The sequence below is a fragment of the Choloepus didactylus genome, chromosome 10 (genome assembly GCF_015220235.1).
Source record: "Choloepus didactylus isolate mChoDid1 chromosome 10, mChoDid1.pri, whole genome shotgun sequence".
Classification (NCBI taxonomy): Eukaryota; Metazoa; Chordata; class Mammalia; order Pilosa; family Megalonychidae; genus Choloepus; species Choloepus didactylus.
The window spans coordinates 39,187,099-39,214,149 of record NC_051316.1 but is presented as its reverse complement, the minus strand read 5'-3'; the positions used below and the strand labels follow the sequence as shown (position 1 = coordinate 39,214,149).

Below are 27,051 nucleotides of genomic sequence, written 5' to 3'. Positions count from 1 at the left end.
AAGCTAGTGTTTGTTGAGCTTCTACTGAGGTAAATGCTTTACACCCAAATCTCATTTAATCTGGCAACTCTTCAATTTAGGTGCTTTTATTAGCCTCAGTTTCCAGATGTGAGAACTGAGGCTTAGACGGTTCAAGTACTTGCTCAAGACCATGCAGCCAGTAAGTGGAGGAGGGGTGGGAATAAGAGCTCAGGTTTGTCTAACCCATAGCCAGAGCTCTTCCCTGGGATGGGTACTGGATCACCTGCGGCTCCTTAAGAACATCCTATAAGGGGATGCTGAGTTAGAAGGAACCCACTTCAGGGACTTTTGTACAGTTTCCTATGAGGGCAGAAAAGACATATTTAGAAATGATAACTTTGAGGAAAGTCTCCAAGTGCTTAAAAAAAAACAAGCAGCTAATAATTGAGTTCAAGATGAACTTGAACAATACGGGGTCCATGCAAGATTTAATTTAGTTTTCAGAGACCAGGCTGACACACTGTATATGTTAGTATATGTTCTAGTTTGCTAATGCTGCCAGAATTCAAAACACCAGAAATGGATCGGCTTTTATAAAGGGGGTTTATCTGGTTACAAAGTTACAGTCTTAAGACCATAAAGTGTCCAAGGTAAGTCATCAACAATTGGGTACATTCACTGGAGGATGGCCAATGGGGTCCAGAAAACCTCTGTTAGCTGGGAAGTCACATGGCTGGCATCTGCTCCAGAGTTCTGGTTTCCAAATGGCTTTCTCCCAGGATGTTCCTCTCTAGGAACTCTTAATTGCTCTTGGGGCATTTTTCCTCTCTTAGCGTCTCTGGAGCAAAAGTGTGTTTTCAACAGCTGTCTTCAAACTGTCTCTCATCTGCAGCTCCTCTCTCAGCTTACGTGCATTCTTCAAAAGTGTCCCTCTTGGCTGTAGCAAGCTCGCTCCTTCTGTCTGAGCTTATACAGGGCTCCAGTAAATTAATCAAGGCCCATGGTGAATGGGTGGGGCCCCACCTCCATGGAAATTATCCATTGAAAGATCTCGCCCACAGTTGAGTGATCACATCTCCATGGAAACATCCAACCAGAAAGTCTCCAACCCAATCAACACCAATATGTTTCCTGCCCACACAAGACTGCATCAAAGATAATGGCATTTTGGAGGACATAAAACATCCAAACCAGCACAGTATACATGGAAACTTTTTCAAAATTTCTGAAGCTATCTAACATTTTCGTCTCCAATACCTAGTATAATACCTGGCTCATGGAAAGTTCTCAATAAGGGTTTTTTGAACCAAAGAAGAATTTGGTTAACACTTATCTCCATCCAAGTTAAGAAATATTTAACTGTGTAGACTGTCTGCCTAAATTGTTAATGTAAAAGAAACTTAGGTAATTAAATCCTAGTAAGCTTAAAAGGCTTTCAGAGAGACTTACAGAAATTCAGCTACTTTGCCAGGGTTAATGAAGGAGTTTGTGGTCTAGCCAGCACTGAATTTCAAGGCAGTGTCCAATTCAAGCCCGGTTCTTATCCACAGTGTTATATACTGCTTTGAAAAGTCTCTTAACTTCTCTGTTTCTCAGTTTCCACGTCTTTAAAACAGACAAATAATACCTACCTCATTAGGTTTAATTTAACCAATAAATAAAATCAAATATGTTGACAATCAAAATTGAAATTCATATTTTCTAAAACCTATTGAGAAATGTTTCATAGTAATTGGAGACAGATTGAAAAACTCTCTTAAAAATTAATATGATTCAGAAAAAGAAGCCAGCTGAAAAGAGGAAATTGTTTTAGACAATATTAAAAAAAAATAGATCTGGGCAATATTTCTTGCAACTTTTCAAAGCTGTGTGATGATTTTAAAACCATATTTATAGAAACAATTTCCTGGCTTTAAAATTAATTTTGGGATTATATAGTATGTACTTAAAAGTAAGCTTTCTTGGTTTCAAAAATATTAAAAGCATATTAAAAGAAAACTGGTAAAATGATTTGAACATTATTTAAAATGAAAATGAAATTTTAGACTATATGATGGCAAGAAGGCAAACCTTGGAATTGACTGTAATTGAAAGTTCATGTGAAAATGTGGATTTGCCCACGATGATGAGTAACTACATGCCATATAAATTATAACTGCTGTCAGCACCCCAGGCATATGCTCAATTCTCTCTCACTCGCTTGCTCTCCCTGGAATTTGATTCTATTGAATTTTGCCCTTCCTTCAAAGCCCAACTTAAAGTCCAATTCCTACAATGCCTGATATGTTATAGGAACTCAAACATTTCCTTTCTGTGTTTCTTCTCAGTTTTTCTTCCACTCTCCTCTACTCTCCTTATTAATCTCCCTTTTCTTCATTCTTAGAGCATGTTATCAGAACCACAGCACAGTGTGCCTTGATTCAGACTGGGTGTATCACCTGCTCTCCTGACAAAATTAAACGGAGGCTGGGATGGACTTTGTCTTTGTGAGAATCTTCCTATTCCTTACTGCGTGGTGTTTTTTATGTAGTATGGGCTTTGTGTATGTCTGTGTGTGCGTGTGCGTGTGTGTGTGTGTAACAAAATTACGCTTAGCCTGCTTCCGTCAAAGCTGATTGCTATAGATAGAGTGTATCTATAGTATTTGTACCTCCTCATGCTGACTCTACGTTCTGCAAAATGAAATTAAGTGGGACTAATGGCCATTGCCAGCATTCAACTTAAGACATTACAAGTATCCCAACTGTAGGTGGGCAACTTGTTCCACAACAGATTTAAATTTACCAGAAAGATAATTTTAAAGTTCTAATCCTAAATGTCTTACCATGGGAAAGTCTAGCTCTTGTTGGGATTATCCAAAGGGCAACATAGCAAGGACTTGAAGTTTGAATCTTATCTCTAACATGTACTAACTCGATCACTTTAATGATAATAATTTATTATTTATAGTCTGACCTTAATCCTCAAAATGACCATATGTAGTAGGTTCTAGTCTCCATTCCCATTCCCATTCCCTTCTTACAGGTTAAGAAACTGAGCCTCCGAAATTCACTTCTAACCATGGGTGACCCTGTTCATGACTGTGCCAGGACTGAAACACATGGCAATCAAATTCAATTCCTCTCTTAACTTCAATGTTATATAGTTTGATAAGTTCCTTAGCCTCTCTATTTCTCTGTTTACTCATCTTAAAAACTGTAGAAATAGTTTCTACATTATAGGGTGTTGAGGTAGAAGCCAAATAAACATTAGCTCCATTCACCTGGTCTTGTGGAACTTCATCAAACTAAACCAATATGAAATAAGACCTTCAGTGGAAATAAGGGAACAGCCTATGCAATGCCCTAAATCTCATCTCCTGTTTCTCCAGTTGATTATTGACTTCCCAGTGACCCGGGTGCCTTGTGGAGGCAGAGCTGGGCTCCAACAGAGAGATGCCTTCGTTGCTTCTTAGCAATTTAAACACATTTGCTGTGAGTGATCCAGGACTTTTGAAAGAGTACTTCCCACATTTTATTGACAACAGCTGTTTCTTTTACAAATAGAAACAATTGTGTAAATTTACATATCTATCAACCTGAGATGGGTTAGCGGTGTGTAATTGCTGGTGAGGAAACTCAAGTCTAGAAAGGAAACTGTCTTTAGTTTCACAAAGGAGAGGAAATCTTAACTCCTGCTTCCTACTGTGACAAAGAATGGGTGAAGAAAGTACAAATGACCTATAGCCACACTGCTGAATCCCTTTGCCTTTTTCCACAAGTGATCAACATCCAGTGACAATATTATGATGCTAACTTTTTTAAAAAAATAAAGTGCTGGCATCTTCCGTTTTCATTTCTTTTTTCTCTATTCTTCATGTGTCGTGATTTAAGGCTAATGACTATATACTTTGATAAACCACTGCCTTTTGATTCTCTCCCTAACAATCATTCAGTTAAGCATCATAGAGCTATTTCTGTGGGTTTACATACCTTTTTATTTTTATTTTTTTGGGTCCCCATGTAATGTATTGAGAGACCTTGGAGCTAGTGTCAGCAATTTGCTCTCTGCTTGTCTAATACTGGGAAAAACTACAGAACTTCTCTGAGCTTTAATTTCCTTATTTACAAACATTAGTTCCACAGACATTTAGGAAGCACTCCTTATGTCACACACACCGTGGGATGATACAATGAGGATAATAATGCTGCCTCCGTTACCCCACACAATCTTTATAAGGGAAACTCCCCAAATGCTCGATCTAGCTCTATGGGTTCTACTTCTTCTGCAGAGGTCATGCAAATGAAAGCCTTCTGTTAGCGTGCCTCAAATACTAGTGCTGGAGATGGTGTGAGGAAGAGGAGGATGCTGCAGAATAGTCACTATCCTGCATGAGGCTCTTCTTCTAGTCTCCCTGAGGATTTCAAAGAGTGCAACAAAACCGTCATGGGCGTGGAAGTGAGATAGAAAAGAAAAGAAGTTTTGCCTTGATCTAATAGCGGCTGCTCCATGGAGCTTATGGAACCAAGAAGTTAGGATTTAAGGGATGATTATGATGACTGAATCATTACAAAAATATTCCTCTTTTCCTTTTTACTTTCTGGTATATTAGAGTAGACAGAAGGAAATATCTGAAATTTCTGAACTGTAATCTGGTTGCCTTGATCTCTGATAATGATTGTATAGCCTTTATCTTGTGCCCTTGTGATTGTAAAAACTTTGTGACTGACCCTCACTTGTACCCTTTTTATCTGGTTTTCGACTTTGGAGTCTTGTGATAACTGAAGACAGCCCCTAATGTTTATTAATGAAGGGTCTTGGGTCAGACTAACCCAAGAACTAACCCACCCCAATTCCAAAGTTATCTTGATAACCAAAACTAGATCTAACCAAAATGGGCCCACCTGACATGCACAGTAGCTTAGATTTTAACCTGTAAGTCACCTATACCTCATTATAGTACTAAAAACCATGCCCATTACCATACTAAGGCCACCATTTTCTTACATACATTCTGTGACTAAGCATGTAGTCAATCTGTGTATGCTCAATACTTAGATCACCCCTAATTATATCATGTGGAACCATTGTGCTCATTATCCTAAAATCTGCCCATCTTTTAATACTACAAAACTATCAGAATTACTGCAGTTCAAGGAGACATATTTTTGGGCCGCTAGGCCATCTGACATCCTGCATTGTGCTTAGCAATAAACTTTTTCTCTCTTTGAAACCCTGGTCATTTGAGCACATTGGGCAGAGAATTCACTGCCTTTCTCTGGTGTCACTTACAGCACTTATATAAGCATTGAGTTTGAGTTCTCAGAGATAAGATTCTTCAGAGATTTCTATTACATGGACACATTTTAAATAGCATGCTCCAAGCAAAGTTAGACAGATACCCGGATATAAAAGGGCCTACTGAATTATTCGTACTTTCTTAGGTTGAAATAAAATTTACAGGTTGAAATTTTTTCAGAGCATCTCAGAAAAATCAATCCAAAACTGATTACCTGTTCCCTCCACATACTGAGATTATTTCAAGTACATTGAGCCATAAAAGATAAAAATGAAACTGTACACCTTCTACTAGTTTGTTCCTTGAATTAAAAAGACAAAAATTTAGGACTTAGAAAATAATCTTTTTTTTTTTTTACAAATGATAGCAATATAGCTTCTAAAAACAATGTCAAGGCATTAAATTCTATTACTACCATCCTTGAAATAAACATAATTAAGGTTCCTAAATTCCTGAATTACATCGTTATGTATATAGCATATCATGATTTACACTAAGTTCAAGATTTAGAACTCTACAAACAAATGTCCACATCATTTTATACAGTGATGTGTCCTTGTGAATATAATCAGTCTGGATAAGAATCCAAAATAAGAGTTATTTCAAAATTATTTGGATAGACACAAATCTAAATGGTAATGTCAGGCTTATTTGTTTCCTGTTGCCATTGTAATAAATTTAATACACAGATTTAGTGGCTTAAAACAACATGCATTTATTCTCCTGTAGTTCTGGGTGTCAGAAGTCTGACATCAGTTTCACTGTGTAAAAGTTAAGGTATGGGCAGGGCTGGTTCCTTCTGGAGGCTCTGAGGGGAGAACCAGTTTCCTTGCCTTCTTCAACTTCGAGTAACCACCTGCCTTCCACAGTCCTGGACCCCTTCCTCCATTTTCAAAGCCTACTTTCATCAACACATCTCCTTCTCTTCTTCTGTACTCCAATCTTCCTTTCCCTCCCTCTTATAAGAACACTTGGGATAACATTTAGGGCCTCCTGGACAATCCAGGATAATCTCTTCCTCTCAAGGCCTTCAGTTAATCACATCTGCAAAGTCCCTTTTGCCATGTAAGGTAATATTCACAGGTTCTGGGGATTAGGTTGTGGATATTTGGGATGCCTTTCTTCTGTCTGCCACAGCAGGTGAATCACCCATCAACATGAGGTTATACAGACCTCATGCACATTTCCTACTAAAATGTCCATTTTAAATTTCCATGTCTTGTTTTGTTCATCACAGTGAGTTCTGAGAACTCCAACTAGAGTAGCTGGCATTCAAGACGATGAGATCCAGAAAAGAATAGAAATACAAATTACGTTTTTATAACATTGAATTTTAATATTCCCGGACTTAATACTGTGTAAAGAAATTATTATGTGTATGTTTAAAGCAGAACGTACATATAGTATACATTATTTCTCATAGAAAAACTGAGGCACAAAAAGGATGAGGATTGGATGCAAAAATACCAGCAGACAATTGTAGCACTGAAAAAAGACAGGAGACATTTGACTTCCAGCCAGGATCATAAAAAATATGTCAACCTCCCTCCCCAAAGCAGAGCAATGTTCTATGTTAGATTCAAAACATAAAAAATTCAAAGAGAAAAAAAGGCTTTTTTGTCCTCAAAGACATTGATTCAAACACATATTACCTGGAAAATTAATTGTGCATTTCATTGTGTTCTATGTTGACCCAGCCTTAATTACCAACGGGTTTTGTTTTGTTTTATTATTTGATTAAATCTCCTCCAATCCTTCTCCCTGGCAGTCAGGGGAATCATCTGTCTTGGATGGAGCATTTAGATTTGCTACTTTTTAACTCAAGGATTAACTCTGCACATGAGGGAATCTTTGGGTAGCATGAAACCACCCTACAGAATTCTGTGATTTAATTTCACTTATGAATTTAAAGTCTTACAGCTGTCTTCACAGTTAAATGAGGATTTACTGAGATACTGCCCTCCCCATGGAAGAGATAATTCCCCAACCAGCAGGACTTCTGCGCTCCCAAGAGAAGATGGTTTGACCAAGGAGGATGAAATTAGCCTGCATACACACAAAACATACCATCTGAGACTTTCAGAAAATGCAGATCCAGAGGGAAATGTTAGTGCATAAATTACTTTGAGGGCTTTTTTTTTTTTTTTTTTTTCCCTAAACCTTACTTGGAGAGAGTTCTGTTCTTTCACGTGCACAGCTGTGGAGTCTCTGGGGGAATTTCTTGCTCTTTTTCATTTTTGTGTATCAGCCAAAAACCAAGATCTAAGCACCAAATGTAGTATCATTAGCCCCACATCTGATACGAGTGGATTTTCCAAAGGATGCTAGAAAAGGAACAGATTAAAATCCAAGGAAGGGGTGGAGAATTCTGACAACTAGACTGCACCCTGGGTGGCAAGATGGAGGGAAAAGAATTAAGGGCTTTGTTTTGTGGTTATGGTTATTATTGTTTTTGTTTGTTTAGTTTTTGCTCTGGCTCTAACCATTTGTAGAAACTTGGCCAAATTATTGGACTTCTTGTTAGGTCCGTTACACTGGTGAAATAAATACTTACTGCATGAATAAATTAGTAAACAAACCTGAGATTAGTCTTTGCTCTTCCTGTACTTAGCTATGTGATGGTCTCTAGGCCTTTATTTCTTTATCTGAGAAATGAGTCTAAATAGGTTCTAAGGTCCATCCTGTTTCCACTTATTATGGGATGGGCACTATTTTAAGCATTTCCATGTACAAACTCCTTTGATTTCACAGCACACTTAGAAAGCAGATTAATAGTTATTATCCACATTTAACAGACAAGGAAACTGAGATGCAGCGAGGTTAAGTAACTTGTTTGATGTCATGTAGTTAGTAAGCAGCAGAACCAGGATTTACCTAGAAAGGCTGTTTCCAAAATCCATGTTCTTAATCCCAACTCCATATTGCCTCTCTAAAATTCTACAGAAAAGAAAAATGAGGAAGAGCATTTTTTATGTACTAAAATCTAACCAGGCCTTACCAAAATGTAAACATTTGGTTTTTATTAGCAAGTAAAACCTAACCCATATCCTTGAAACTCACCCCAGCCTTAATGCGCTATCCTTTCCAACTTTCCTGATTACTCTAATTCAAATGCATCATCTCTTTCTGGGTACACCACCCTTTATGGATCTCTTAGTTTACCTGATCCCTGACCCTTATCCTGGGTCTCAGTATGTGACTTGAAGACAATAGAAGAGAAGGAATTGTCCATCATTTGGAAATAAACAAAAGCAAAAGGCTGAGTATTGTGCTTTGGGGTATGCATAGAAATGTGCCAGGTGTCAAATGAAAGTCCAATAGGAAACAGATGATGCATTTGAGTTAGATTAATTAAGAGAGTTTATTTATAAAGGGTCTATTTATGTGGGATTTAAGAGAATCAAAAGGAATAATATGCTAACTTGGGAATTAGTTAGCAACAGAGCTGTTACCACCCCGTAAGCATGAAGGGGAGGAAGTATGTTCCAGTTTGCTAAAGCTGCCGTTATGCAAAATACCAGAAATGGGTTGGATTTTTTAAAGGGGATTTATTAGGTTACAAATTTACAGTTCTAAGGCCATATAAGTGTCCAAACTAAGTCATCAACAAGATGATACCTTCACTGAAGAAAGGCTGATGGCATCTGGAACACCTCTGTCAGCTGGGAAGGCACATGGCTGGTGTCTCCTGGTCCTTTGCTCCTGGTTTCTGGTTTCAAAATGGCGCTTTCTCAAAAATGTCTCTGGGCTTCTGTCTCTCTTGGCTTCTCTCTCTCAGGTCCTGTGCATCTTTGCTTGTTCTCTCTAATAGGGCGTTTCTCTCTAATTGTCTGGGTGTCCTCTCTTAGCTTCTCTGGGGCAAACTCTGGGCTTCATCTCTTAGCTTAGCATCTCCAAACATCTTTCTGTCTGCATCTCCAAGCGTCTCCAAGCATCTTGGTCTGTGTTAGTTCTTAGCTTCTCCCAGGGACAAACTCTGGATTGTATATCTTAGCTTCTCTCCAAAATGTCTCAGCTTCTCTGAGCTCCTTCTGTCTGTGAACTCTCTTAAAGGACTCCAGTGATCTAATTAAGACCCACCCTGAAATAATCTAATCAAAAGGTCATACCCACAGCTAGGTGGGTCACATCTCCATGGAAACAACCTAATCAAATGTCCCACCAATCAAATGACTAATAAGTCTGCTCCCACAAGACTGCATTAAAGAACATGGCTTTTGTGGGGGACATAATAGCCCCTGCTATTAAGTGCACAAGAAAACATTGCGGGAATCCTTTCTGCTTTCCTAGACCTGAAGAAAGAAGAAATAAAACAGATTGAATAGGAAAAATTGGCATCTACAAAAAAGCAAGATGAAGACAAAGATAACAAGGATAAGGAAGGAAAAGAAGGCAGCAGAGAAAAAAGGGAAAGGTCTTGAGGCCCAACTAGAACCAAGAGCCGGAGCCCTTCCCCTGCTCCAGAAAAGAAGGAGAAAACTCCAGAACTCCCAGAACCTTCAGTAAAAGTAAAAGAACCTTCAGTACAAGAAGCCACTTCTGCTTATGACATCCTGAAAGTTCCCAAGCCTGAAGGTGTACCAGAGCCTAAAGAACCTTCTCCAGAAAAAAAATTCCAAAAAAGAAAAGGAAAAGGAAAAGACTCAACCAAGATCTCATTCATGTTCCAAATCAAGGTCCCAGACTTGTTCCTGCTCTCCATCTCATACTCAACCTCGCCAGCACCATAGATCCAGATCAAGATCGTGTTCACCTAGAAGGTGGCCAAGCCCAAGAAGACGGCCTTCTCCTCGGAGAACTCCACCAAGACGAATGCCTTCTCCACCAAGGCATAAAAGGAGTATATCTCCAGTGAGATGAAGAAGGTACACATCAGTATCCTTGTCTGGGAGTAGCTCATCATCATTTTTGGCTCATTCCTGATCACCCCAAAGAAGCCTCCCAAGAGGACATCCAGTCCCCCCCCTTGAAAAACTCATAGGTTATCTCCTTCAGCAAGTCCTCCAAAGTGAAGGCACCAGCCCTCACCTCCAGCAACTCCACCACCCAAAACTTGTCATTCCCCAACACCCCAAGCAGTCAAACCATACCAGAAAAAGTCCTGTTTTTGTCTTTCCAGGGAGAACTTCAGGAAAATTTACAAAATATAAAGATACTGAGAAAAGAGAGTCTCCTTCACCAGCACCAAAGCCTAGAAAAGTAGAGTTATCTGAATCTGAAGAAGATAACGGTGGCAAAATGGCAGCAGCAGACTGTACAGCAGAGACGCCAATACAGACGACACAAACAGCAGTCTTCATCTGACTCCAGCTCCTCTTCCTCCTCAGAAGATGAGCAACCCAAGAGGTCCCATGTGAAGAATGACGAAGTAGGCAGGCAGCGGGGACATTCCCCTTCCCAGAGTGCCTCTCCATCACCACAAAAGTGCCAGAAAGAGACCTCCCCTCATGGTGGGCAGAGGAGAAGTCCCTCCTCGCCACCCACCAGAAGGCGACGTTCTCCTCCAGTTCCTCCTCATTGGCACAGATCTCCTACACCACCACCACTTCAAACAGCTCCTTCTCCTCCACTATGTCGGTGCTCACCTTCCCCAAGAAAATACCCTTCTCCAATATGAGGAGATACTCTCCTTCTGCCCCTCCAAAGAGAAAAACAGCTTCTCCCCTTCCCCCTCCTAAAAGAAAGGCATCACCATCTCCACCACCAAAGCATAGGGTCTCCCATTCTTCACCTCCCAAACAAAGAAGCTCCCCAATCACCGAGAGGTTCACCATTGTTATCATCAAAGCATAAGAAAGGGTCTTCCCCGAGCCAATCTACCTGGAAGGCCTGATCTCCACAACCAAACAAACGGCATTCGCCCTCACCATGGCCTTGAGTTCCTCAGACCACCTCAAGCCCTCCCCCCATTCGAAGAGGAGCATCGTCATCACCCCAAGGAAGGCAGCCCCCATCTCCAAGTACTAGGCTTATTAGGAGAGCCTCCAGAACTCTGGAACCCAAAAAGACAAAAAAGGCTGCCTCACCAAGCCCTCAATCTGTAAGGAGGGTCTCATCCTCTCAATCTGTCTCAAGATCTCCTGAGCCAGCAGCTTAAAAACCCCAAGCACCTCCATCCCCTGTCCAGTCTGTTACCCTCTACAAACTGGTCACCAGTGGTACCAGTCAAAAAAGGCTAAAAGCCCAACATGAAGCCCATCTCCAGCATGGAATTCAGACCAAGAAGGAGCTGGAAAGAAAAAGGACAAGAACCACAAAAAGCAGAAGCAGCACAAGAAGCACAAGAAACACAAGAAGGAAAAGCCTGTGGCTCCAACTGCTGCAGCTGCTGTAATCCCTGCAGTCGTTGCTGCTCCCACAACTACATCAGCACAGGAAAAACCAGAGGCAGAGCCAGAGCCTAAAAAGGAGACTGAAAGTGAAGCTGAAGATAACCTTGACGACTTAGGAAAGCACCTGCGTGAAAAGGCCCCGAGATCAAGACAGAAGGCTCAAGTGTCCCCACTGTCTTAGATGGAAATGTTTGTTATGATGTAAATTTTATTTGGTTTGTATGCAATTCATTTCAAAATTGCTAAAATGTGTTTGAGCTTTAGACTATAATAGTTTTTGTAATAATTGCTAGGCTGAAGTTCACCATGTTAAAAAAGGGGCATGGATTTACATTGTAAAGGGTGTCCACAGTGTATTAGTGACATTCTTTCATTGACAGCTGACATAAATTCATTTAGAGTGAAATATTCTAAGCCAAAAAAAAAAAAAAATCCTCTTTTTAAAAAAGGGGGTTTAAATATGGTTGGTGTTCTTATGGTTCTTATAATGCCTCTGGCTACTCCCTGAGGTTTTTTTTTTTTTTCTTTCTTTCCGACATTTGAGTCTTAGCACCCATACAAGTTATGATGCTTCCAACCTGGTATGGTTTGTAAGCTTGCCCAGGAATAAGACCACTATTGAACTACCAAAAAAGTATAAATGAAATTTTAATGCCACAATCTTTCCTATTGCCTATGGAGTCTTGGCTGAAATGAATCAAGATTCGAACTCTAGGATGAGACAGAAAATGAAAGCATGTTGTTTGCCAGGACACTGTGGGTTTATATTGATGTGTAACAAGTTGATTTGGAACACCGGAATTTCTTTCTATTCTGGTTTTGGTGTTTTGGGGTTTTTTAGCTCCTTTTCTTTTGTAAAGGCAATTATTTAGTCCCAAGAAGGATCCTTCAGTTATACAAAATTTTGTTTTATGAAATGTCATGGCTCCCTCCATTATTTTGTCTTGTTCTTCCAATTGATATACACAACTTTCAGAGCTCTTGTATTTGGAAGGCTGGAAGGGCCCCGACTTTGAAATAGTGTCTTGTTTTCATTGTTTTGGATTTGGGTTTTTTTGTTTGTTTGTTTTTTAAACTAAAACTATTTAAGGCTGGTGGGCTAAACAATAAATTTCTAAATTAAAAAAAAAAGAACATAGCTTTTGTGGGGGAAATAATCGATTCAAAGCAGCACAAAGTGGTTATCGGAACCAAGGAGAGAGTTGTGTTGAGGAGCTGCCTTTGGGGGAGCACTGACCTTCCGTGGAGGAACACAGTCAGCCTGAGGCTACTCTGTAGGGAGAGAACTAGGAGAATAAACACTCTGACCTTATTTTTGTCCCTCCCTCTGATCTTCTCACTGGTCCAACCATAAAGCAAGGGAGTCAGTTTGTATAATCCATACAGGTTAGCCTCCTGGGGAATGAAGGAGGGCAGACAAGAATGGAGAGCATATGAAGAGGGGCAAAAGAAAGATATCTGGTGGATCTATAGCAAGCTGGTATTTGCCCGAGAGAGCTGCTTTGTGTCTAGGGAGGGTTAGACTTACCCGGAATAAATTTTGACGTCAAAGGTGGTCCCAAACTGCCTGCCCAAACCCCAACAGCCCATAATTCTTACCATCTGTTTTGGTTTTCTTTTTATCGTCTTTTATCTACAAAACTTCTATTTTGTAAGTAATTTTGAAAAAAATTCTTTGTTCATCCTGTAGCCTGGAAACTAGAATTTAAAACTTTATAGTTTTTCCTAAGAACATTGTTTAAAATTTTCAACGAAGTGACCAATGTGACCTTCAACTGACACCTATCCCCCTCCAACACATCCGTCACCAAGTGGCAGTATATAGTCAATTACTAGTTTTCTCATACAAGGATTAAGAACTTTCCAAGAGAAACAACATTCTGTATTTATTTAGCATCCATCAGGAAAACGCATAGCAGCTTCTATCCTTTCCATTCAAAGCACTTGCTATCCTTTCATTATGATTCCTTTTACTAAAGTAGAGCAAGGTGTTTGTTTTGTTTTCTCCAGATAAAATTGAAGGGCAAAAAGGTTAGGTGACTGCCTAAGATCACGCAACAGGACAAAGCTGGGAGACAGAAGAAATCTAGGAGTCCGGTTAATATTAAATATGAAGAATACCTCAAAAAGCAACTTCTGACACCAAGGTCAGGATGATAGGGTGACAGAATAGAGTGTCTACTGATTCAGAAAACAAATAGAATATGAAGCATGTATGATTGGAGAGCTCTCCACTTACAGTCAAAACAGGCCAGGCTATGCTGCAATAACAAGCAAACCTGAATTCAAAGTGGCTTAACACAGAGCCATTTCTTGCTTTCACAAAATCTGCTGTGGATCTAGCATCTTTTTAGGGCCACTCCTTTCTAAGGTGGTGAGTCAGGGATCCAGGCAGTTTGCATTTTTTTGTTATGTCATCTGGAACATGTGATGTCCATGTTGCCAGAGCAGGAAAAGAGAGAACTGGAGGGTTGCAATTAAATGCTTTAGCCCAGAAGTGACACACATCACTTCTGCTTCACAGTGATTAATCAGAGCTAGTCACATGGACCTGCCTATCTGTTGGTGCTGGAAAATGTGGTGGAGCACTTGGATGTTTGGTGAGAAGTAAATTCTCTGTTGCACTCCTCATCTCCAAATACTTATGCAGGCAGAATGGGAACTGCTGGTGTGAGTTGGGGAGGAAAGCAGAGTGGGAACCCATAGGTACATAAGAAGAGGATATTTTACTTTTAAGGAAAGGAGTCTTGTTCTCTCAACCTTGCTTGGGACTAAACTTCCTTTCAGAAAGAAGCTAGATAAATAGTTACGCTTATTAATGTAATATTGAATATCGTTCAGGGATGTAGCTGGAGCAAATATGGCATAGTGGCAAGAGCATACATTTAGAATCAGATACTATATCCTCAACTCTATCATGTGACTTTGGGAATGTTACTGATCTTCTCTGAGCATCAGTTTTCTTATCTGTAAGATGAGGATGAAAAAGCCTCCCCTTAAGGACTGTTGTGATTATAGGGTGTTTTGCCTTAGTCACAAGAGCTGAGAAAGCTGTTCCTGAGAAAGAGACAATTGATCAGTGGCATCAGGGAAGAGGAGGAGTTATAGAGGAAGTGGGCTGGGAAAATGATCCTTAGAGAAAAAGCTGCCTCTGTGTTGGGAAGGACAACTGCAAGTAGGAGGATTGAAAGAAAGTGACATGGGTGGAGCTCAGAGATGGAGACTAAACTTGGACCTTGTAGGCTGTGTTCAGAATTTTGGTTTTTATCCTAAAAGAAAAGGGAAGACCTTGATGGAGTGCTCTTGGGTACTCAACAAAGGGAAAGATGTGGTCAGACATATTTTAAAAATGTCTCTCTGGTTGCAGTGAGAAGAATTGATTGGAAGGGAAGAAGAGCAATGTCAACTAGATCAGTCAAGAGGCCGTTGAAATTGGTCAACTGAGAGATGATAGGTGTGTAGACTAAGTGGGTGTGTACAGAGAAAGAGATGAGAAGGAGGAAGCTATTTCAAAGGTAGAATCAACAGGACTTGGTGGAAAATGGGGCTTAGGGTATTAGGGAGAGGAAGCGGCAAGAATGGCCCCTAGGTTTTGGCTCACCTAACTGAATGAGTGGTAGCAACATTGCCTGAAATTAACCCTGGAAGGGGACCAGGTTTGCGATACGGGAGGAATATCATGAGTTCACTTTTGGACATGTTGGATGTTGGTTCTTTTGTGTAGTTCAAGTTGCAGATGATAAGAAGAAATTTCTCCTAGGTGTAAATTGCCTAAAGTAGTTCCTGACATACAGTCAATGCACAAAAATCAGTGATTATTGCTATTACTACTACTACTACTACTACTACTACTAGTACTACTACAGTTATGACTTCCAGGGCCTTCCACAACCTGCACCCCATTTACCTGTCTAGACTGAAACCGTACTGGTTCCTTTCAGGTATGATTTGCTACCTATTTCCGTCTATTCTATTTCCAAGCTACCTATCCTAGACAGCCTAGTTCAGATGTCACTTCCTCCATGCATGGAGCCTTTTCTTATTTCCAGTCCTAACCTCTGGTTGGTCAGTAAAATCTCCCACTTTTGAAATCTTGTAGAAATTTGTGATTCTCAAATCCTGGATCTTGGCATTAATCCAACTTATGCCACTCCTTAAGTAGAACCCCTTATCCTTTCAGCACTGACTCTGAGTTGTTCCCTCATAGATTTTCACTCTCCAGTTCCCATGTTCCCTCTATTTTCCAAGTCAGCACTCCCTCCCATCTTCCCTTCTATCCCTACAATCATTTAAACCACATTTTTGTCAGTTCCCCAGCCCCTTTGCTTTTCAGTCCTTCTGTTACAACTGTCTAGCAAAACCTATTCCTGGATTGATCAAATCATCCACCATCTCCAGGATTTTACCTAGGCTTATGAACACTGCTGGAGAGAAAGCACTCCACAATGAGAACAGTTGGTATATCAGTGCAATTGATTGGTTCCACCCTATTATCAAATAATTCTTCCAAGTTTCCCTAGATTTCTAACCAGCAACCTCACCAACCCCTAGGCTATCAGCAGATGACCTTGTTTTCACAGTCAAAAACTAAGGCTTCATATAAGGCCTACTCTACCTCCTGATGCAAACTGACGGACAGACCTAAATCCATACTTAAACACTCCTTTAATTTTCTCCAGCCATAATGGAAGAAAGGGTCCTGTTGTTAGAAAACTACCTTCTTCATGAACCCCATTTTTTCACCCCAACTACAACTCTCAGGAACTTTGTCAGTTATGAATCCCTCTCCTTTGTCATCAGCCTCTTCCTTTTTACAGGCTCCCTCTCCTCTTCACTTAAACATGCCAATTCTCTCTCAATTTTAAGTCAAAACAAAAACATTTCCTTGTAGTCACAAAAAATAAAGGAGTCATAGACCTCCTTCCAGTCCTCTCTTTTCTCTGCCCTCTCCCCACCTCCACCATTCCAGCCTCGCTCTCCATTTTATTTAATCTCTCAGAAGTATTTGATCCTTCTTAAAGCCTGCTTTCCCCTTCTCTCTCATGACTTTGTAATCATCTAGTTTTCCCTTTAACTTCTCTGATTACTCCTTATTCTCTGTTGTGGGCTGTTCCTTAAATGATAGTTTTGAATACTTTCTGAGGCCCTCTTCTTTCTCTACACATTCTCTTTGGGCAATCTAATCTACTCACATAGCTGCAATTTACCATCTGTGTGCTGGTGGTCCCTACTGCATAATTATCTCAAGCTCCAATCTTCCTCTTGAGATTCAGACCTGTATATTCATTGTATCATCTCCTGGACATTGCTAACTGGTTGTAACCAATAGGAGCTGCAAGCTTAATAAGACTATTATGTACACATCACTTTCCCCCAAACCTATTCTTTCTTCTCTATGCCCTCTCTCAATGTATGCCAGTGAACTTGCTCCAATAGAAAACTGGACATCACACTCTAGTCTTTCAGTTTCTTAAGGCAAGAATAGTGCCTATTTACTCATTATTATATCCAATACCTAGGGCAATCCTTGGTACACAGTAGGGACTTAAAACATATTCAAAGAATGAATCAATAACTCCGTACTCTCTTATTCCTCACATTCAATAAATCACCAAGATCTGTCAATTCTTCTTTCTAAAACTCCCCTCAACCCTTATTATCATGGCCACTAACCTAGCTCAGTCCATGATAATCTCCCTAATAGCCTCTTAATTGATATCTTTGTCTCCAGTCTTGCCCCCTACAGCAGAAAGTGCTCTTTTCTCAATATCCATCCTCCTTTCTTCCTTTTGGTAATAGAACTGAGCAACTGGAGACCAACTTCCCAACCTTCCTGGTACTTGGTGTAGCTGAGCTACAACATCACCCGGCCAACTCTGGTCAATAAGAGAAGAACAGAAGTGAAGTGTGCACCTTCTGTACCACATCCTTGAGAGAAAGATGCTTGTCCCCTTCTTTCCCCTCTCAGCAGACTGGTGTGTAGATGAGATGATGAAGAGTGAGGCTCAACCACTCACAGGTGAAAACAACAAGCACCCTAGGGGATGGACAAGCCACAAGATAAAAGGAATCCTATACTGCTGGACTGCTTGCCACCTCAGACATTTATGTGTGAGAGAAGAAATCTTCATTCTTGTTTAAGCCACTGTTATTTGGCACCTGCTAAAACAACCAAATCAACATGCTAATGATTAATCCCTTCTCTCTCCCAGCCAGAATCCATTTTCTGCAATCTAGCCCAAATGATCTTTTTACATTGCAAATCAGATCACATCATTCTACTTTGTCTTATTAATTTTTGCAGTCTTCAGAGGGCTTAGTACATGACATTGTTTATATCAAGCTTTCAGTAATGTTGATTGATTGTTGATTGATAAATTACAATGAAGTTCATTTTCTAGGGGTACCAAAATTATAAAAAAAATTAACTTTTAATTGTGACATTATATATAATCAGTAGATGAGGTAGTAGCTTGAGTCTTCCTCAGATTCTGAAACCATCCTACATGGACATCGGCCCCCAATTCCATTATTTGATGACCATGTGTGTCAGTGGCCACTCTAAAAAAGGGAAGGAATATAAAAGAGAAAAAAGGAGAAAACAAGAGAAAGGGTGAGGAAGAGAGAAAACAACACAGAACTGTTTAGTGAAACGTAGTAGAAAGTCATTAAGATACTTATTCACCGTTGCATGGTGATGTATGTTGTACTTGTGGCCACTATAGATTAAACCACAAAAATGTCTTTGGCCAATGCATTTCTGCTAGGAAGATGATGATTGAAAATTTAGATTCATATGCAGTTAACACTTGTTGAGGTCCTACTGAATGCCAAGAACTATGCAAGGAAAACCTCCTGAAATAGTGCAGTGTTTGTAGTTCCACTTACCCTCCAGAGAAGGTTTCTAGACTACATGAGGCTTGACAGTATCTTCCAGAATAAGACCTATTACATAAGTCCCCTACATGAATCCCCCTGAGTTCTACTCAGCTCAACTCCTAGAGATGGTTAAAGTGGACACAGTGTAAGAAATTCCATCAAGTTCAGAGCTGCCTCCTCCCTGAAATGTATGTTTTAAAAGGCTTTACTAATTTTTCTCATAGTATAAACCTTCTTAAATTTGATAAGCATAGCTGCCAGTGAGACTGTGTCAGACAGTGCCATCGATAAGGCAGTTTTTTTCACAAAGCACTCCATTATACTTGTCATTTGAAAACAAAAGCCACATTTTTGTGTGACATCAGAACAAATTGCACCAGACGAATAAAGAAAGGCACCTGGGCAATGGATGGATTCAGTTGGTTTCCTGCAATTCCTTATTATTTTGCATTCGTTTTCTCTTCCTGTTATTTTTTTTTAATTCAAACTTTACAACTCAAAATAAATAATCTAGATGTTAAAAGACAACAAGAAGCATTTGAATCCAAGTTGTGAAGCTTTTATGTGACAGGAGCTTCTGTTGTCTTTCCCATCAGTTGTAGTTCATGTGGTAGAGAACAAGGCAGCAAGTTTTAAGACATTGCAAATAATGCAAGTTCATCCAATTGCTGAATAAAATGTGGGATGCTTTTTAAAAATTGACCTCAGTTTTTTTTTTCGTATATACAGCCTAAAATTTCCCCTTTTATCCACATTCGACTACTTCATTGCTATTATCTTCACAATGTTGTGCTACCATCACCATCATCCATCCTCAGTTTTAAACCCACTCAAGTTCTGGAAATACCTGAAGACCTGAACAGAAGAAACACCTGAAGCCTTGAGGCATGGTTGCTTTCTGAAGAAAAAGCACCATGTTATTTCATGTGGAAGGAATTTTTTAAGGTATATATCAGCTTTCCAAACCAGCTTACATAGCTCATATTTACCTTCATAAGTCTTTTGAGCTCCATTTGGGGGAAAGGTCTCAGGTAAGTTCTGAACATTATATACCTGCTTCTCTGGTGAGCAAAAGCAGAAAACTCTGAAACTCCATAAGATCTGTAAATCTATAAGATAAAAATTAATAATAATAATAATAATAATAATAATAATAATGGCTGCTAAGATTTCTTAAGTGCTGTGCAGCAGGCACTGTCTTAAGTGCTCTATCTGGATTATCAGGTTTTTTTTGACCACATCAACACTTTGAGATGGGCACTTTTATAAATGAGGAAATGGAACCTCAGGGACATTGTTACTTGTCAGTGTTGCACAGTTAGCAAGTGGTGAAGTAAGGATTTGAATACATACACTTTTAAAATTCCTAATCTAAGAAAATTTCCCTTAGCATTTGGTATTTCACTGCTGGTCTTATTTTTACTGAGTATTTATCTCATATAGCTATTATATAGTAATAACAACAATAAAATATATATAATATTTTTCCTCTGAGCATTACACAATTAGTATTTTGTTGGCTACTGCTACACAAACTTTATAGCTATTGTAGTACACAGTATACCACACTGCCAACCCCCCACCAAATATCCACCTCCTAATTGCCAGAGCCTGTGAATCCGTTGCTTTATGTGGCAAATCAGGCCTTGCAGGTACGATGAAATTCAGGACCTTAAAATGGGAAGATTATCCTGGATTATCTAGATGGACCCAATCTAGTCTTTAAAAAGTGAAGTACCTTTTCAGGCTGAGATCAGAGCAAGTTGTGACTACAGAAAAATGGCCAGAGAGATGTAACATTGCTGCCTTTGAAAACGGGGGAAAGGGCCACAAGCCGATGAATATGGATGGCCTCTAGAAGCAGGAAAAGGCAAAGAAATGGATTCTCCCTTAGAGTCTCCAAAAAGGAACACAATTCTGCCAATACTTTGATTTTTAGCGAGATCCATGCCAGACTTCCAACCTACAGAATGGAAATAATAAATTTGTTTTAAGTTACTAAAGTTGTGGTAATTGTTTCAGCAGCAATAAAAAACTAATCCAGCTATAATTTCTGCTATAAAATATTCTACTCAGATTCCATCATCTACTCCACTAAATCCCACATTGTTGTCTATTTAGGTTCATTTTCCAATTGTTTTCCCTTATGAGTTAAACTGATTTGAACGTTTAGTCTTAAATGTATCAATACATATTCAAAATGCACAGCACATAGTAAGTACTCCCTAAAATTTAGCTGCTATTATTTCTTTGAGACAGAATCCCAAAAGTGCAACAGTTGAGCCAAAAGATACAAACATTTTGTTTTACATTTCTTGATACATATTACTCGTTTGCTTTTCAAAGAGAGTGAACCAATTGATGCTGCCTTTCACTTTCAAAATGACAAAACTTATAATAATAAGAAATAATAGCTGTAGGTGACAGTGATGTTCTTAGATGTCCTGTTGAACCATGGAAAAAATCGGACTCATGGGAGGCTTAGTGTTTGAATAATAACTTGAATTTGGAGGATAAGAATATTTATTCTTTTCAGTAGGGGGAGATGTTATGTGTATTTCTCTTTGGCAACAAGAGAAGACTTCATTGTTTTTTTTTTGTTTGCTTTTGTTTTTTAATCTGTGAGAACTTAATAATGTTCAAACTTGGGGAAGTATTTATTATTGGTGGTGTATTATTTGGGTCATGCTATGGTGTTGTGTTTGTGTAATATTCCTAGTGAGTTAGATTGAACAGTTTAGCAGGGCATAATTCAGTTGGAAAAATACAGTAAATAGCTAGCCGTACCGTAGTTTAATCTTATAGTTATGCTACTTTGTGTCCTATTTGATGAAAGTTTCTAGAGTCAGTGTCTGAGGTGGCCATCTCATTGTACCCTGGAAGATGGGCAAGGAGTAGTGATAAATTTTGGGAAGGAGACCATTGGAAGTGGAAGCAAGACATCTTTGAAGGCTCAGTAATCTCTTCCTTCAAGGTGGACAGCCACATATTGGTTGATCAGACACCATTAACTCCAATAAGTTTTAGCTATTAGTGAGTAATTGTGACTCAAAGGAATATTATACGACTATTAAAATTAATAAGCATATTCCTTTTTAACAGTTGTTCATAATATATTGGTAGAAAAAGTAGGTATTAGTATAGATTTTCCAACTTATATTTTGGAAAATTTGGAAGTATATATATCAAATGTTTACAACAGCAATATCCAGGTGGTAGGTGTTCAGGAGGGGATTTTTTACTTAATTTTTTAGCAATGGATATGAACTATTTGTGCTATAAAAAAATACAAATTTCTCAAAGTGTAACAAGCACTAATGTGAAGGCTCCAGAGTCAGATTTCCATTAGTAGCTATGCAGATACATAACAATTCCCTTGGAGACATTTATAACTGGTCATCCCCATTGTGGCTACAAAGTAGGAACCTGGCCTAAGTTGAAAAATGCCAGCCACATTTCTCATCAGGACAGCCTGAATACTATTCAAAAATTTGTTAGTGAAGGTTGACTGCTGCATCTGCTTCTCTATGGTCCTCCAGGGACCAGGAAAACATCCACTATACTAGAATTCACCTCCATGGTCTTAGAGGAATTGATATTGTTCAAGGACCAATTCTGAGCTTTGCCTAATCCAGGACAATCTTTAGGAAAGACTTTAAATTAGTGTTCTTATGACTCGAGGTACTCAGACTGCCTGGAGTAGAGTGACTGTGAAATTTATGGAGACTACAATATTTTGCTTCATCTGTAACTATCTTCAAAGGTCACCATACCTGCGATGCAGTCCTGGTGTCTAAGCTTCCAAGTTAGTCATCTGACTCTTCTCATCGTTCCTCGTGTGGGAACTGTCACAGAAGAAGAGGTAATTGACCTAAGTGAAGACGGATTGAAAGCACTTTAACTCTTTCCAGTGGACATATTTGAAGCGCTCTGAATGTCTTGCAGAACACCAATATGCATTGGGGGAAGGGGACAAAAGAGGCTGCCTATATGCCTGAGACAATCCCCAAGTCTAACATCACCAGGGTTCTTGACTGGATATTGAATCAATACCTAACTACAGCCTACTGAAATATTATGAAGTTGAAAACTCTGAAGAGGTTGGCATTACAGGATATCCTGAGAGAAATAAACTTGGTAGTACATGGAGTTAAACTTTTTATCTTTAGTTCAAATACACTTATTAATTAAAATGAGAAATATTGAGTACAATCTTTCTGTTGGCACCAACAAGAAGATTCAGCTGAGTTCCCTCCTTGCTGCTTTTCAAATCACCAAAGACTCAGTTGTTGCAAAGTCTTGGACTTCAAGCTACAATTCACAGGGTCCAGCACTAATTAGAGAACACAGGATCCCATTATGTGATTGTATTGGAAATTGAGTTCAAGGCTAGAGTTGGCAGACTTTTAAAAAATACTACCTTTGTGGCATAGCAGGGATATAGAAAGCAATATTTGATGTACCAATATCTTATTATACTGCCTGTTTGTCTTTTATGGGAAAAAAAAAAAAAAAACCAACAACTTCTGTCAGTCTTAAGGCTTGAAGACTCCTCAGTTGCTTAGATGAGAGGAAATTGGTTCAAACCATCCTGGTTTGGAACATAGAGCTTTCAAATCTCATATGGTCAGAGTATCCCCTGACCCAATACAAGTAAGAACATCTTCAAAACTGAGTTTCAAAATATCGTCTTAGGCATTTTCTGAATTGTGGCCAGAGCTATTATAAAATCAACTCATTTATAGTTTTTTTTTCTCTAGTTGAAGTAGAAGAGTTAACAGCAGCTTTCTAATTGTGAAGTGAAAGGCAGACAAGTTAATTAATTTTATATATAATTTACAACTGGTCTTCAGGTGGATACCATTTGGTACGACTGATTATACAAAATTCACTTGTTTAACCCAGGGCACTTGAGATAAGCCAGACTCTGAACCTAAAACTATTGAAAAGAATGGAATTTTATACAAACTTAGCAGCTTATTTTACTGCAATTATACTGCATTTATGTTGGTGTTCTTTTCACAATTTGAAAAATAGCAGCTTTCTTGTTGGTTCTGAGTGACCTTTCTCTTATTAGGGAGGCAGTTATGAAGACGCTGTTCTATTCAATTTGCATTTTTATATAAGTCTTCCCAGCATGAGGCTCCCACAATTGCCATTCTTGGCAACATTAAACTTTTCTTAGAAGACTGTTTTGATAAAACTGCTAAATTCATATGCTATTGACATGAAGAAGTGTTATTTCATCATCGACATTGGAATCACTCCCCAAGAGATCTTCAGAAGTTTGGAGGCTAATGGACAAGTGGGGTCTCATATTTCTAGATAAACCTTAAAGTAAACATTTTGACTAATTGATTCCCTCCAAAAAAAACTTCACCAGTATCAGAAATATATGAGTGCCGATGTCCACTTATAATAAAAAATATATATGTTAAGGAAAGCTAGAAGCTTTAGAAGCTAAAGTGGTGCCTTTGAGTGCTTGGTGCATACTCAGTGAAATCATGACACAAAATGCCTAGTCAATGGCCAGGAGCTCCAAATTATTTCACATAAGATCTCAGGCAAGAAATGGCACAATTTCTTTAAGGAAAGTTTTTGCTTTCCAATTACTATCAGTTAATTTAGCAATGGTTTTACATTTGAGCACTTGCTGGGAAAGAACACTAAAACAGTAGCTCCCACTAAGAGGAGATAACCACTAACTTTGCAGACATCAAACTGCCTTAGTTTGCCTGAGCTGCTATCGCAAATACTACAAACTGGTTTTCACTTAAACAATACAAATTTATTGGCTCATGGTTTGGAGGCTAGAAAAAGTCAGCATTATTTATCATTCTTCAGTCTCACACAATGCTTGAGGTAAGTATTATTATTATTATTATCTTCATTTACATGTAGGGAAAATGGTTTAAGCAGTCCCATTTCATTCAGTAACTAAGTGGTGGAGCCAAGCAGCTTAACTCCAGAGCCAGCCCTCTTAACCACTATTCTGTATAACCTCTCCACTTTATAACTGAAAAAGTATTCATCATCCTTGAAAATTTTAAAGATCATTATTATGCCAGTGTTCTATTCATCACTACCAACTAAGTAACCATATCATATTCCTTAGGAGCTCCTGTGGCTTTATAAATATCTCATTCTTGCTCCAGGCATCAACACTGGGGGGTGGCTACTGAAAGAAGGGGGTCTTCTCACCATTGGAGAGCTGATTCATTTACAGTGAACAAAGGCTAAAAGGTCCCTTTCTGAAACTTTCGCTTGGGGGTCCAGAATTAAAACTTAGTCACTGAATCCTGTCTCTGTGTGGGTGAAGACCCCTCACTAGACAAGCACTGACTTTCTAGGCCCTGAGTCTCCTGTCCATGGCTTCTGAGTTGATTGTGATGTGGAGTTTCAGCATGAACCCTCTGCCCTGACTTTTGCACTGAGTCTCAAAACTTGATCTTCTCCTTTTTCAACAATGTATTATGAAACATTTTAAATATGTAGGAAAGATGAAAGTATTTTAAAAAAGAGTACAGTGAACAGCCATAAACCCATCACCTAGCTGTCAACACGTTTTGCCATATTTGCTTTTTCTCTGAATGTATCTATTTATCTATTGTGACTTCACAATCCTTCACCCCTAAATACTGCAGCATGCATCTCCTGAGAATAAGGAAATTCTCTTATAGTAATATAATCACAAACACAAGAAAATCAACAATTTTTCCCTAATATCACATAATGCCCAATCCAAGTTCAAATTTCCATATTAGTTCAAAAATTGTTTTTCATGGCCAAATCTTTTAAATGAAGTGAGATTCATGTAACATACAATTAACCATTTTAAAGCATATAACTCAGTGGCATTTAGTACACTCACAATCATGCAGAATCATCATCTCTATCTAGTTTCAAAACATTTCCATCTCCCCAAAAGGAAACTCTTTCCCATTAGCACTCATTTCCCATTCTCCCCTGTCCCCAGCCTCTGGTAGCCACCAACCTGCTTTCTGTCTCTACAGATTTGCCTATTCTGGATATTTCATTTAAATGGACTGATACAAAATGTGGCCTTTTGTGTCTGGCTTCTTATACTTGGCATGTTTTCAAGGCACCTGAATAACAGTAGAAAAATGATTTTAAAAATGTGATATCTTTATGAAAGATAGAGTTCTGCATATTTAGCAATTTAAATACATATATGCACACACACAAGAATATCAGTGTTGAGTTAATAAAATTTGATAGCTTTTTATACGTGAAAGAGATTAGCCCTTTGTGATATAAAATACAAGTATTTTCTCCCAACGTTGGCATTAGTCTTTTGATTTTGGCTGTCATGAGGTTTGTTTGTTTCTCTTCATTTATTGTCATGCAAATTTGTATGTGTGTATAGGTTTGAACAGTTGAATTTATACTTTCCCTTTAGTGCTTCTGGATTTTAAGTCTTAGAAAACTTTCCTTCAATCCAATTTATAAAGGAATTCACCCGTATTTTCTTTTAGTACTTGCATGTTTCATTTGTTACACTGGTTCTCAGATATATCTGGGATTTATCCTAGTGTATAGTGTGGGATCCAATTTTCTCCTTTCCAAATGGCTATCTAGTTATACCAACACCATTTTTTTAAAAGTTCATCTTTTTCCCAGTGATGTGAGATCTCACCTTTATCGTATACTCAATTGCCAATGTATGTACTTGGGCCCATTTCTTATGTTTCTGTAATCACTACCCTGAATTTGATGTTTATAATTGTCACAATAGTTCCTTTTTTAAAACTGTTTTCAACATTTGCCTTAGTTCTTGGAGGCAACTATGACAAATATCACACACCACTTCACCAAACAACAGGAATTTATTGCCTCATGAATTTGGAAGTTAGAAGCCCAAAATCAAGCTGTTGGCAAGACCATGCCTTCTCCCCAAAGTCTATAGCATTCTGGAGCTGGCTTGCTGCAATCCTTGGGGTTCCTTGATTTGCATCTCTGCCTCCCCTCACATGGCATCACATCTCTCTCTCCTAGTGTCTGCTATATCCATAGGAGTGGTAGGAATTTCATCTGAGGCCATAAATTATAAAAATATAAACTTATAAACTTTCATAAACTGAATTGTATTCACCCTGTGTGAAGCTCCAGGAAGAATGCTCATAGCTTCTTCCTTCTTCATATGTCCTGCTGTAAATAGCAAGTCAGTCAACAAATCTATTTATTCCAAGTTCCTACTGCACACTTTAGTATTTCTTCTTTCTTTGTCTCCATTGCAGAGGCAAATGGTGAGATGGTACATTATAATCAACTAAATGGGATTCATAGTTTCATATGTTTTGATCTAAGATACAAAAGTTGTCTTTTCTTATTGATGGAAGCAGTAGATAGTACCTGAACAATTGATTGTGCACTTTGGATGATTGCATGGTATGTGAATATATCTCAGTAAAATTGAATTTAAAAAAAAAGGCTGGACACTTACCTGAGGCCATCAGGTAGTTAATACTCAAGGTGAAATGATTCATATACTATACCAGCCACAGAGGGTTTTTTGAGGAAAAAGATTAGACCTCGCACAGGACTGGTTTTGCCTTGGCAGATTAGTCCAGAACAGAAAGA

General features: G+C 38.8%; 2 pseudogenes; both read left to right on the top strand.

Annotated features, from left to right (window-relative positions):
• The first annotated feature begins 4,386 nt into the window (after window positions 1–4,386).
• On the top strand, window positions 4,387–10,442 carry LOC119545161 (annotated as a pseudogene).
• Window positions 10,443–10,477: 35 nt separating this feature from the next.
• Window positions 10,478–22,831, top strand: LOC119545160 (annotated as a pseudogene).
• Window positions 22,832–27,051: the final 4,220 nt, after the last annotated feature.